The sequence below is a fragment of the Palaemon carinicauda genome, chromosome 1 (assembly GCF_036898095.1).
Source record: "Palaemon carinicauda isolate YSFRI2023 chromosome 1, ASM3689809v2, whole genome shotgun sequence".
NCBI classification, from domain to species: Eukaryota; Metazoa; Arthropoda; class Malacostraca; order Decapoda; family Palaemonidae; genus Palaemon; species Palaemon carinicauda.
In genome coordinates, this window is record NC_090725.1 from 241650236 (window position 1) to 241658600 (window position 8365).

General features: G+C 35.7%; 1 non-coding gene across 1 annotated transcript; it reads right to left on the bottom strand.

The window, feature by feature from the left end:
- Nucleotides 1–653: 653 nt before the first annotated feature.
- Nucleotides 654–737, bottom strand: TRNAL-CAG (transfer RNA leucine (anticodon CAG)). Its single transcript has one exon. It is a non-coding gene; the product is annotated as a tRNA-Leu (tRNA).
- Between the last annotated feature and the right edge of the window lie 7628 nt (nt 738–8365).

Below are 8365 nucleotides of genomic sequence, written 5' to 3' on the forward strand. Positions count from 1 at the left end.
TCGATGTCAGGATGCCAGAGAACTTCAAATCATTCATTCATTCATTCATTCATAAAGTTTTAGAGGTTTTTTTTCAGCTATATTTAAACATTAAAGAAATGTACAACTGAAAATTATTTAGCCTAAATTGTGTACATTAATCGTTACAGCTTGTGGATTGAGACCAGATATTTATATAAAAGAAATAAAAAAAAAATCTATAATAATTAAAAAGAGCACATACTGACCCTGTTGGGTATGACGGGTGAGTTCCAACATTCGACCGCACAGTGACGGGCCTATTCACAAGTTAAACCGGCTCCTAAACGGGAACATTTAAAAGACCGGCGTTGTAATAGTTCCCGTCAGAGGTACGTCTACCGCAAACGGCCTATATTCACCCGGGCAAAGCAAAAAAAAAAAAAAAAAGGTGGGGGGGGGGGCAACTTTGGCTTACGGCAATTATTTGATCCCAGCAATAGATTTGAGATACTTGTAATGAAACTGTGTGAATAACACTAATTATTTGTCATGTTTTCTTTTTGAGATTTGTAAATGACATTTGAAAGCCCTAATGTGCCCTTTCTTTTTATGGTCCTTAGTTCAAGGCGTATTCTTTCATGCTAATGATTAGTTCGAACATTAGTACACGAGAGTCCATGATAGAAAACCTATGTCAGGAGTGGGATTCGAACCCACGCCCGGAAGACCGGACTGCGACCTGAACGCAGCGCCTTGGACCGCTCGGCCATCCTGACTTAGTGTAATGAGGCAAATTAACTAATTAATTATTTTCCTGATCATTGATTTAATAATTTTTTTCTATTACTCTATTATATACATAAATACGTAAAGTTTGCCCTGACATTGAGAGCTGTATTTACGACTTAATTTATATCTATCGACTGGGAAAAAAGTATGTTGAATGAAGAAACTTCAAAAATTAATCTGTAGCAGCCCCTGGAAAGAGTCACATAGCACAAGTTCCATAACATAGGTCCTGCATACTTCCCTCCTTCATGTAAGTAGAAAGACTAAATAATTTACTAAAATGGCAAATAAGACGGAAGCAAGTAAGAGTCAAAATTAAACCATGATCGTTCTGAATCTGATGCAATTCTTGTTTAGCATTTTGTACTTGATTTCTTATCTGTATGATGTTAATCATATTTGCTTTGCAAAAATATTTAAATTATTTTGTGTTATATTCTATACTTAGATAAATTTATTGGATTAAATTTTTTTTCTTTGGTTCACACAACACCTTAAGTTCCATTCAAAGATTAAGTTAACTATCTGCTCTTGGTCTATCTTTGGCCATGATTAATCAGTTATCAGATATTTGAAATATACCGGATTTTGAGATTTGCTATTCGGTGCCACAATATTAATTTGTCTCTGTCCTCTTTCTTTATTATTTAATGAAAATCTTTCCTACCGTCACCCTTACATTAAGTGGTCGGTTACCTAATGCGCGCTCTCCAATGCCTTATATCAAAGGCATCCTCTTACACCAAACCTCTATCTCCATATCATCCTTCACCTTAATTCGCCATCTAATTCTCAGTCCCCGTCTTGATCTTCCCCCCCCCCCCCAAATAGGTTCCTCCCAAACGCTCCTCACTCTCTCCCCACTATCCATCCTTAACTCGTGACCACACCATCTCAGTCATGACACTTTAATCATGTCTGTAATCTTTACTACACCTGCCAATCTTTTATCATCATTTTCCAATCATTTAAGCAGTGATATTCCCATAATTCACCTCTGCATTCTCATCTCTGTTTTCTCAAACCTTGCTTCTTCTTTTTGTCTTAAGACCTAAGTTTCTGATCCATACAGTAACATATGTCTTATTACTGTGCTATAGATCTTGATTTCAAGCTTGACTGGGATTTTCTTATCACATGCCACTCCTGCTACCTCCTCTAATTTCCCTTGCTGCTTTTATCCTAGTCTCAATTCAGCCTCACATCCTCCCTCCTAACTTATAGTAGATCCCAAATATCTAAATTGTTTTACCTGTTTTGTAACTTAGCTTCTACTTTCATGTATGGCTATCCTGTTCCTACTTTCCTTACTGCTTACCATATCTTCAGTCTTATCCACATTTACTCTTAGGCTAGGCTACCCCTTTCCAAGGTCTATATTCCCTCTACCATCCATTTCAGTAATTCTTCCTCATTTTGAGCAGTAATCACCAAATCAACAGCAAATAGCATCTCCCACAACTCTTCATTTCTGATCTCTTCATTTACACATTCGAGACCAGCACAAATAAAAACAGGCTTAATGCAGACTCCTGGTGTAATCTAACATTAACTTCAAAGGTTTCATTTTCTCAATCAGCTGTTATTACTTTGGTCCATATTGTTTTGTATATCATCTCTACCATTTGGAGTAACTTCCCTGTGACTCTGCTTCCTTAAGCACCAAAACATAATTTCTCTTAGATATTCTATCACAAGCCTCTCAAAATCTACAAAAGGACAGAAGAGCATCTTGTTTCTTTTCATGTAACTGTCTTACTATAAAGATTGGATCCACAATCCCTCTCACTTTCATAAATCCATAATGCTTTTTCCCAATCTTTACAATCTCTCAATCTGTCATCTAGTACCCTCTCTGAAAATTTCAAAGCATGCTCTGTTAGTTTGATTCCCTTGCTGCTTAAATATATATATATATATATATATATATATATATATATATATATATATATATATATATATATATATATAGACTCTCCTCCCAATCTTTAAGCATTATTACCTCTTCCCATATTGCTCTCAATAAATCCAGCATCCATATTTCCCCCTCTGTAGTTAGTATCTTGACCATTTAAATTTGAAGCTCTGATGGACGTTGTGCTTTACCATTCTTCATTTTACTCAATGCTCACTTCATTTCAGTATTCTCTATCTCGATCACTGGCCCATCCATCTTTTATGCTTCTCTTAGCTCGTCTTTCATTTTCAGTATTGAATAGTTGCTCAAAATATTCCCTCCATCTCCTCTTAATATCATCATCCCTTTGCAATATATTTCCATCTCTATTCCTGATGACTACCAGTTGCCTCAAATCCTGTCTTTGCCTTTTCCTCAAATTTGAAAACTTATGGATACTCTTTTCTTCCTCCTTTGTTTCTAGCCTTTCATTTAATTGCTCTACCACTCCCTGCATAGTTATACTTTTCTCCTAGAATCTTTTTCCTCTTCTCTATACCATTCCTTCGCTCCATGTGCCCGTCTTACTTCCCAGTCCTTAAAGGCTCTTGATTTTATTTTAACTGATTCTTGCATCTCCCTGTCCAATCACCACTGGTTCATCCCACTAATTACTCTGTTTCCCCTACACATATTTCTTTCATACCCACCCAGATATGTTTAACTCTGTTATCCAGTCCAGTCTCTCTCACAATCCTCCTAAATTGCTCAAACATTTCTTCTTTAGGGTCCCAAACTTTAATTCTCCATGCTACTCCCAAAATCACTTACAGTCCATGACATTTTTCTACTGCTTCTCTAGTCTTCATGTAATTTATTTGCTGGGCTTTCCACTCCTCCAATTTCATAAGTTATCAGAAGCTTATCCATCATCTGAAACCAGTGGTTTATACATGCCAATTCAAACTCTGGGCCATCTCTAATACATACTACCCATCCGCATTTCTAGTTCCAAACCACCATGTATCTCCTCATATCCATCCCTTCTCTTCCCCCCTCTGTCATTCATGTCTGCTGCAATGATTAGCATCGACTCTCTTTCACTGTTCTAATAGCTGCATCAAACTCTTGTCTAAATAATATTCTTTTGACTTTTTTGACAACCCATCTGATTGGTATATGCTCTAATTATGTTTATGATCTGATCCCCTATTTTCACTTGGATCTTTAAAAGCCTATCATTTATTTTCTTTAATTGTACCACTTTTTCTTTCTAGTTAATACCTATTATGACCCCAACTCCAGTTCTTCCCTCTCGTGACCCACTGTAATAAATCGTATACCCATTTCCTATCTGTCTTGTTTCATTTCCTTTCCATATAGTCTCCTGCACACACAAGACATCTATCTTCCGCCTCTCCAGCACATCCACTATCTACCTCAATCTTGCCGTTAATATACCAACATTCCAGAATACCCGCTCTTTTTTCCCATTCTGTCTCTAGCTTCTTTGGCAGCAGTCATGAACCCTGCGGTACTTCTTATCCATTTATCAGGCCAGTAGGGTGATCCTGATGTGTGTCGCTTATAGGGGATGCCCTAGCCGCATCCACATTTCTAATAGCATCAGGCATTGTTCATAATTTGGCAGAGGAGTTTTATGAGATCATGCTTTTGCAGTCATCAACCACAGTTATTTGAATATAGTCTAACTGCAAGGCAGCAGTATTCATAGTTCTTGGCAGTAGGCCTAGCCTTGGAATGAATAGTCCAACTGCAAGGCAGAAACTGTCCTTTTAGTCACTTTCTATGACACGTAGGAAATATGGCAGTAGCATTTGTACACCCCTACCACAGGGCCATTATCATTTAATGAAAATATTCAGTGTCAATACGATAAGTAAGGAATCCATGATGTGACATTGATCATGTTGTAACATTGACCATATTTTTTAAAGAAGGTCATATCTCCTGTCATATGTGAGATCTATATATTTCTTTATTTCTATAAATGTTGTATAGGTTTTGCAAGTTTTTTTCCACGCCATACATATTTTTGTAATTTTACTTTTGCATCATTAGGAAACCTGATTCAACGAGATTCTTATGTTATCAATTATTTTCATCCGGTAGGGCATGAACCTCCTGAGTAATCACTTTTGCAACATTGGTCCCCTTTTACACTTGAATGGAATATTTATTAGCAGTATGCTGCACCGCAGTAGACTGACTGGGCTCCCTAGTTATCAAGGCTCTCTCTTTCTAATTAATTTTGAGCACCATCTACCCATCCCTTTCTAGGCCTTCCTTTCGTACCTTTCACATGACTGAATAACCTCAAATTATCCTGATTCATCCTTTCACCGTTGCTAACCATTTTACTCCTTTGTAACCCAAGATTTCTCACTTTATCGATTCTTTTTACACTACATTTGCTATGCAGACAGTTTAGTCAACCAGCTCTAACATTTTCCTTTCATGTTGTCCAACATCCATACTTAACTTCCATAAAGGAGTCCTGGTTAAGTAATCCCTTCATATATACCCTTCTTTCTATTTGTCGTTCTGGCATATCTTCGATGGTATATTCTAATTGCATGTAGCTCTGCATTGAAAAGAAAATTGACCATATGTGAGAAGGTAGAGTATACTTTTTCTGAAATGTTTCTTGTCCTCCGTGACTACCATCAAAGGCTTAGTTAATTTTTTGTTTCCTTAATGAGATTTGCCCTCGTATCATACAGTTGTCTGTTTTGTTCTGCAAATGGCTGTAAGTTTTTTTTTTTTTTTTTTTTTTTTTTCACTACTACTACCGCTAAAGTGTTATTGGGACCTTGACTGGCCTGACAGTACTGGATTGGATCCCTCTCTCTGGCTACGACTCATTTCATCTTTACCGACACATACATAGAATAGTCTGGCCTATTCTTTACACATTCTCATCTTTCCTCATACGCTTGCCAACACTGAAATTACAAAGCCATTCCTCTCTCAAGAGGTTAACTACTGCACTGTAATTGTTCAGTGGGTACTTATCTCTTCTAAGGGTAGAAGAGACTCTTTAGCTATGGTAAGCTGCTCTTCTAGGAGGACATACCAAATTCAAACTATTGTTCTCTAGATTTGGGTAGTTCCACAGCCACTGTACTATGGTCTGCCACTGTCTTGGGATAGAGACCTCTTGCATGAGGGTACACTCAGGCACACTATTCTATCTTGTTTCTCTTCCTTTTTGTTATTTTGAAGTTTTTATCCTGTTATTTTCAAGTTTTTATATTTTATATATGAAAGATTTGCTTTAATGCTATTATTGCTCTTAAACGTCTCTTTTAGCTTTTCCTTATTTCCTTTCCTCACTGGGCTATTTTCCCTGTTGGAGCCATCGGGCTTATAGCATTCTGTTTTTTTCCAACCAGGGCTGTAGCTTAGCAAATGATAATGATAATAATACTCTATTATAAGTTTTATAAAATTTTCATAACTCTATCCGTCCTGTTTACAATGTCTTGAAAATTGACTACACGGGTAATGGATGCACAAGGTGTTCCCTTTTTTTCTCTCTTTTTTTATGCGTCTAAACCACGTATTTCCGTGAGTTTTATATATACATGAGCGCGAACGGATACACGCGCACACGCACTCAGGTATATATACAATATATAAATATAATATATATGTATATATATAACCTTCTCATATTTCCTCAGAAAATATGAGAAGTAAATATTGGCGCCATAATCGTATATTTCATTGTTATATAATAGTCTGTAAGATTAAATTTATCATTTCACTGTGTTATCTTTTATTTGTGGAGTTGTGACTTGTGTTTTTATTTTGGCCTATGATTTTGTTAATGCTTTCTGCGCTTCAATAACTGGTATTTTTTATGCTTGTGTCATCTCTCTCTCTCTCTCTCTCTCTCTCTCTCTCTCTCTCTCTCTCTCTCTCTCTCTCTCTCTCTCTCACAAGATCTAGGAATGAGAAAACATTCTGATCAGTTGCGAAATCGATTTTCTTTTTCATTTGATGCTGAAGCTTTTCCTGAATCATGAGGATGGGTACACAAAATAGAGCTTTATTATTTCGTGTATATCGACATTGAGTCGAAGAGATTAGAGCAGGAATGTCTTGAGTTTTAATGAAAGAACATTTCTCTGTTGCTAAGTGAACTGTGTTACATCTTGCAAAGAATTTTCAAATGCTCCGAATGCTTTAGTCCTGGGCCGCCAGACGTTGAGCAAACGAGACGGTGTATTTTACCTTTATTTTTGGCGTTAGGTTTAATAGTCAGTAATGATGTTGACGAAAAGTTCTCGATTCACTCTCTAGGCAACATCATTTCGATTTATATTTTGGCTACCTGGTAGATTTATATATAAACCAGAACCAAGTTTTCATATAAGATGTTAAACGAATTTTGTTCATCTTGTTTAATGAAAGGCCAAATAATTTTTCTCTTGTTTCCCATTAAACTTTGGCTTTCTTTATTTGACAATATTCAAATATTGTTCGTTATGAATCCAATATATGTTGTTAGCTTTAGATGTTATTGCCAAGTTTACAGTTGTTTGATTATTTATCAAAAATAAATTTTAAAAAAGCAAAAAGTAAGGTACGTTAATAACTAGGAAAGTAAAATAAACCATGATTGTCGATGACTTATTTGACTTTTCATTATATCATGCTAGAAAGATGTTTCTATCTACACAGAATTACATACAGTAAGTCTCATATATGTTTGTTTATGTTCCACTATACAAGAAAGACGAATCGGAAGAAATGACAACTTTTAGTGTATGAGATATACTTTTGAAACTGGCACGTTCGTTGTATTGCTTTATGGTCCTGAATTCCCACCTGAATTTTCTCTTGTGAGACCAAGTTCATGGCAGACATTAATGATTTAGTGTAGAGTAAAGCATCTGAAAATTGTGGTCAAACGAAGTTAAACATTTGGTCGAAATGAAAGCATCTGTGACATTTTTGGATGCGGGTTTCAAACAAAGAATCAAGAATTTCAAAGGGTGTTTAAAGCTTTTAGGGAGTGTTAGACATCAAATGAAAGTAGGTAATGGATGGAATATGAAACTTTGTAAATAGAAAAAAAAAATATCACCCCTATGAAAGGAATAATTGTTTTGAAATACTGTTTGTCACTTCAGTAAAAAAAAAAAAAACAATAATGTAAAGGTACCCCAAGTTTCAGAATTTTGCTTTTGTCAAATGATGCGTTTACGTGAAAGCTTTACTAATCAACAACTACTTACCAACCATTAACAAAATATGTCTTTTTTTTAATTTTTTTCTACATTTAGCTAAATGCTAAACAGAACTGATCAAAAGAGAGACGGTGTTGTAAGGTAATGAAACGCAATCCGCGAACGAAACAGTAGTTTCATGCTCTTGAAATCTGATATAATGAGAAATACAAAAGGAGTAAGTGAATCCCTGAGCCACGCCTTTTTCCAGTTTTAATCCATTTTAGTTGATTAGATTTGTGATTAACTTGTATTGTTTTCAGTTCATCTTTAAGTGTGATATTTATTATTTTTTTTTATAATTTCGGATTTTGTCGATATTAAGTGATTCGTTGATAAAATAGCAGCCGTTGTAAAGGATTATATCATTATAGGTAAGTGTATGTTATTTACTTTTTCGTATGAGCTTTCCTTACTATCCAATATATCCCCTTCAACAAAATACCGTGTGCTCATTGAC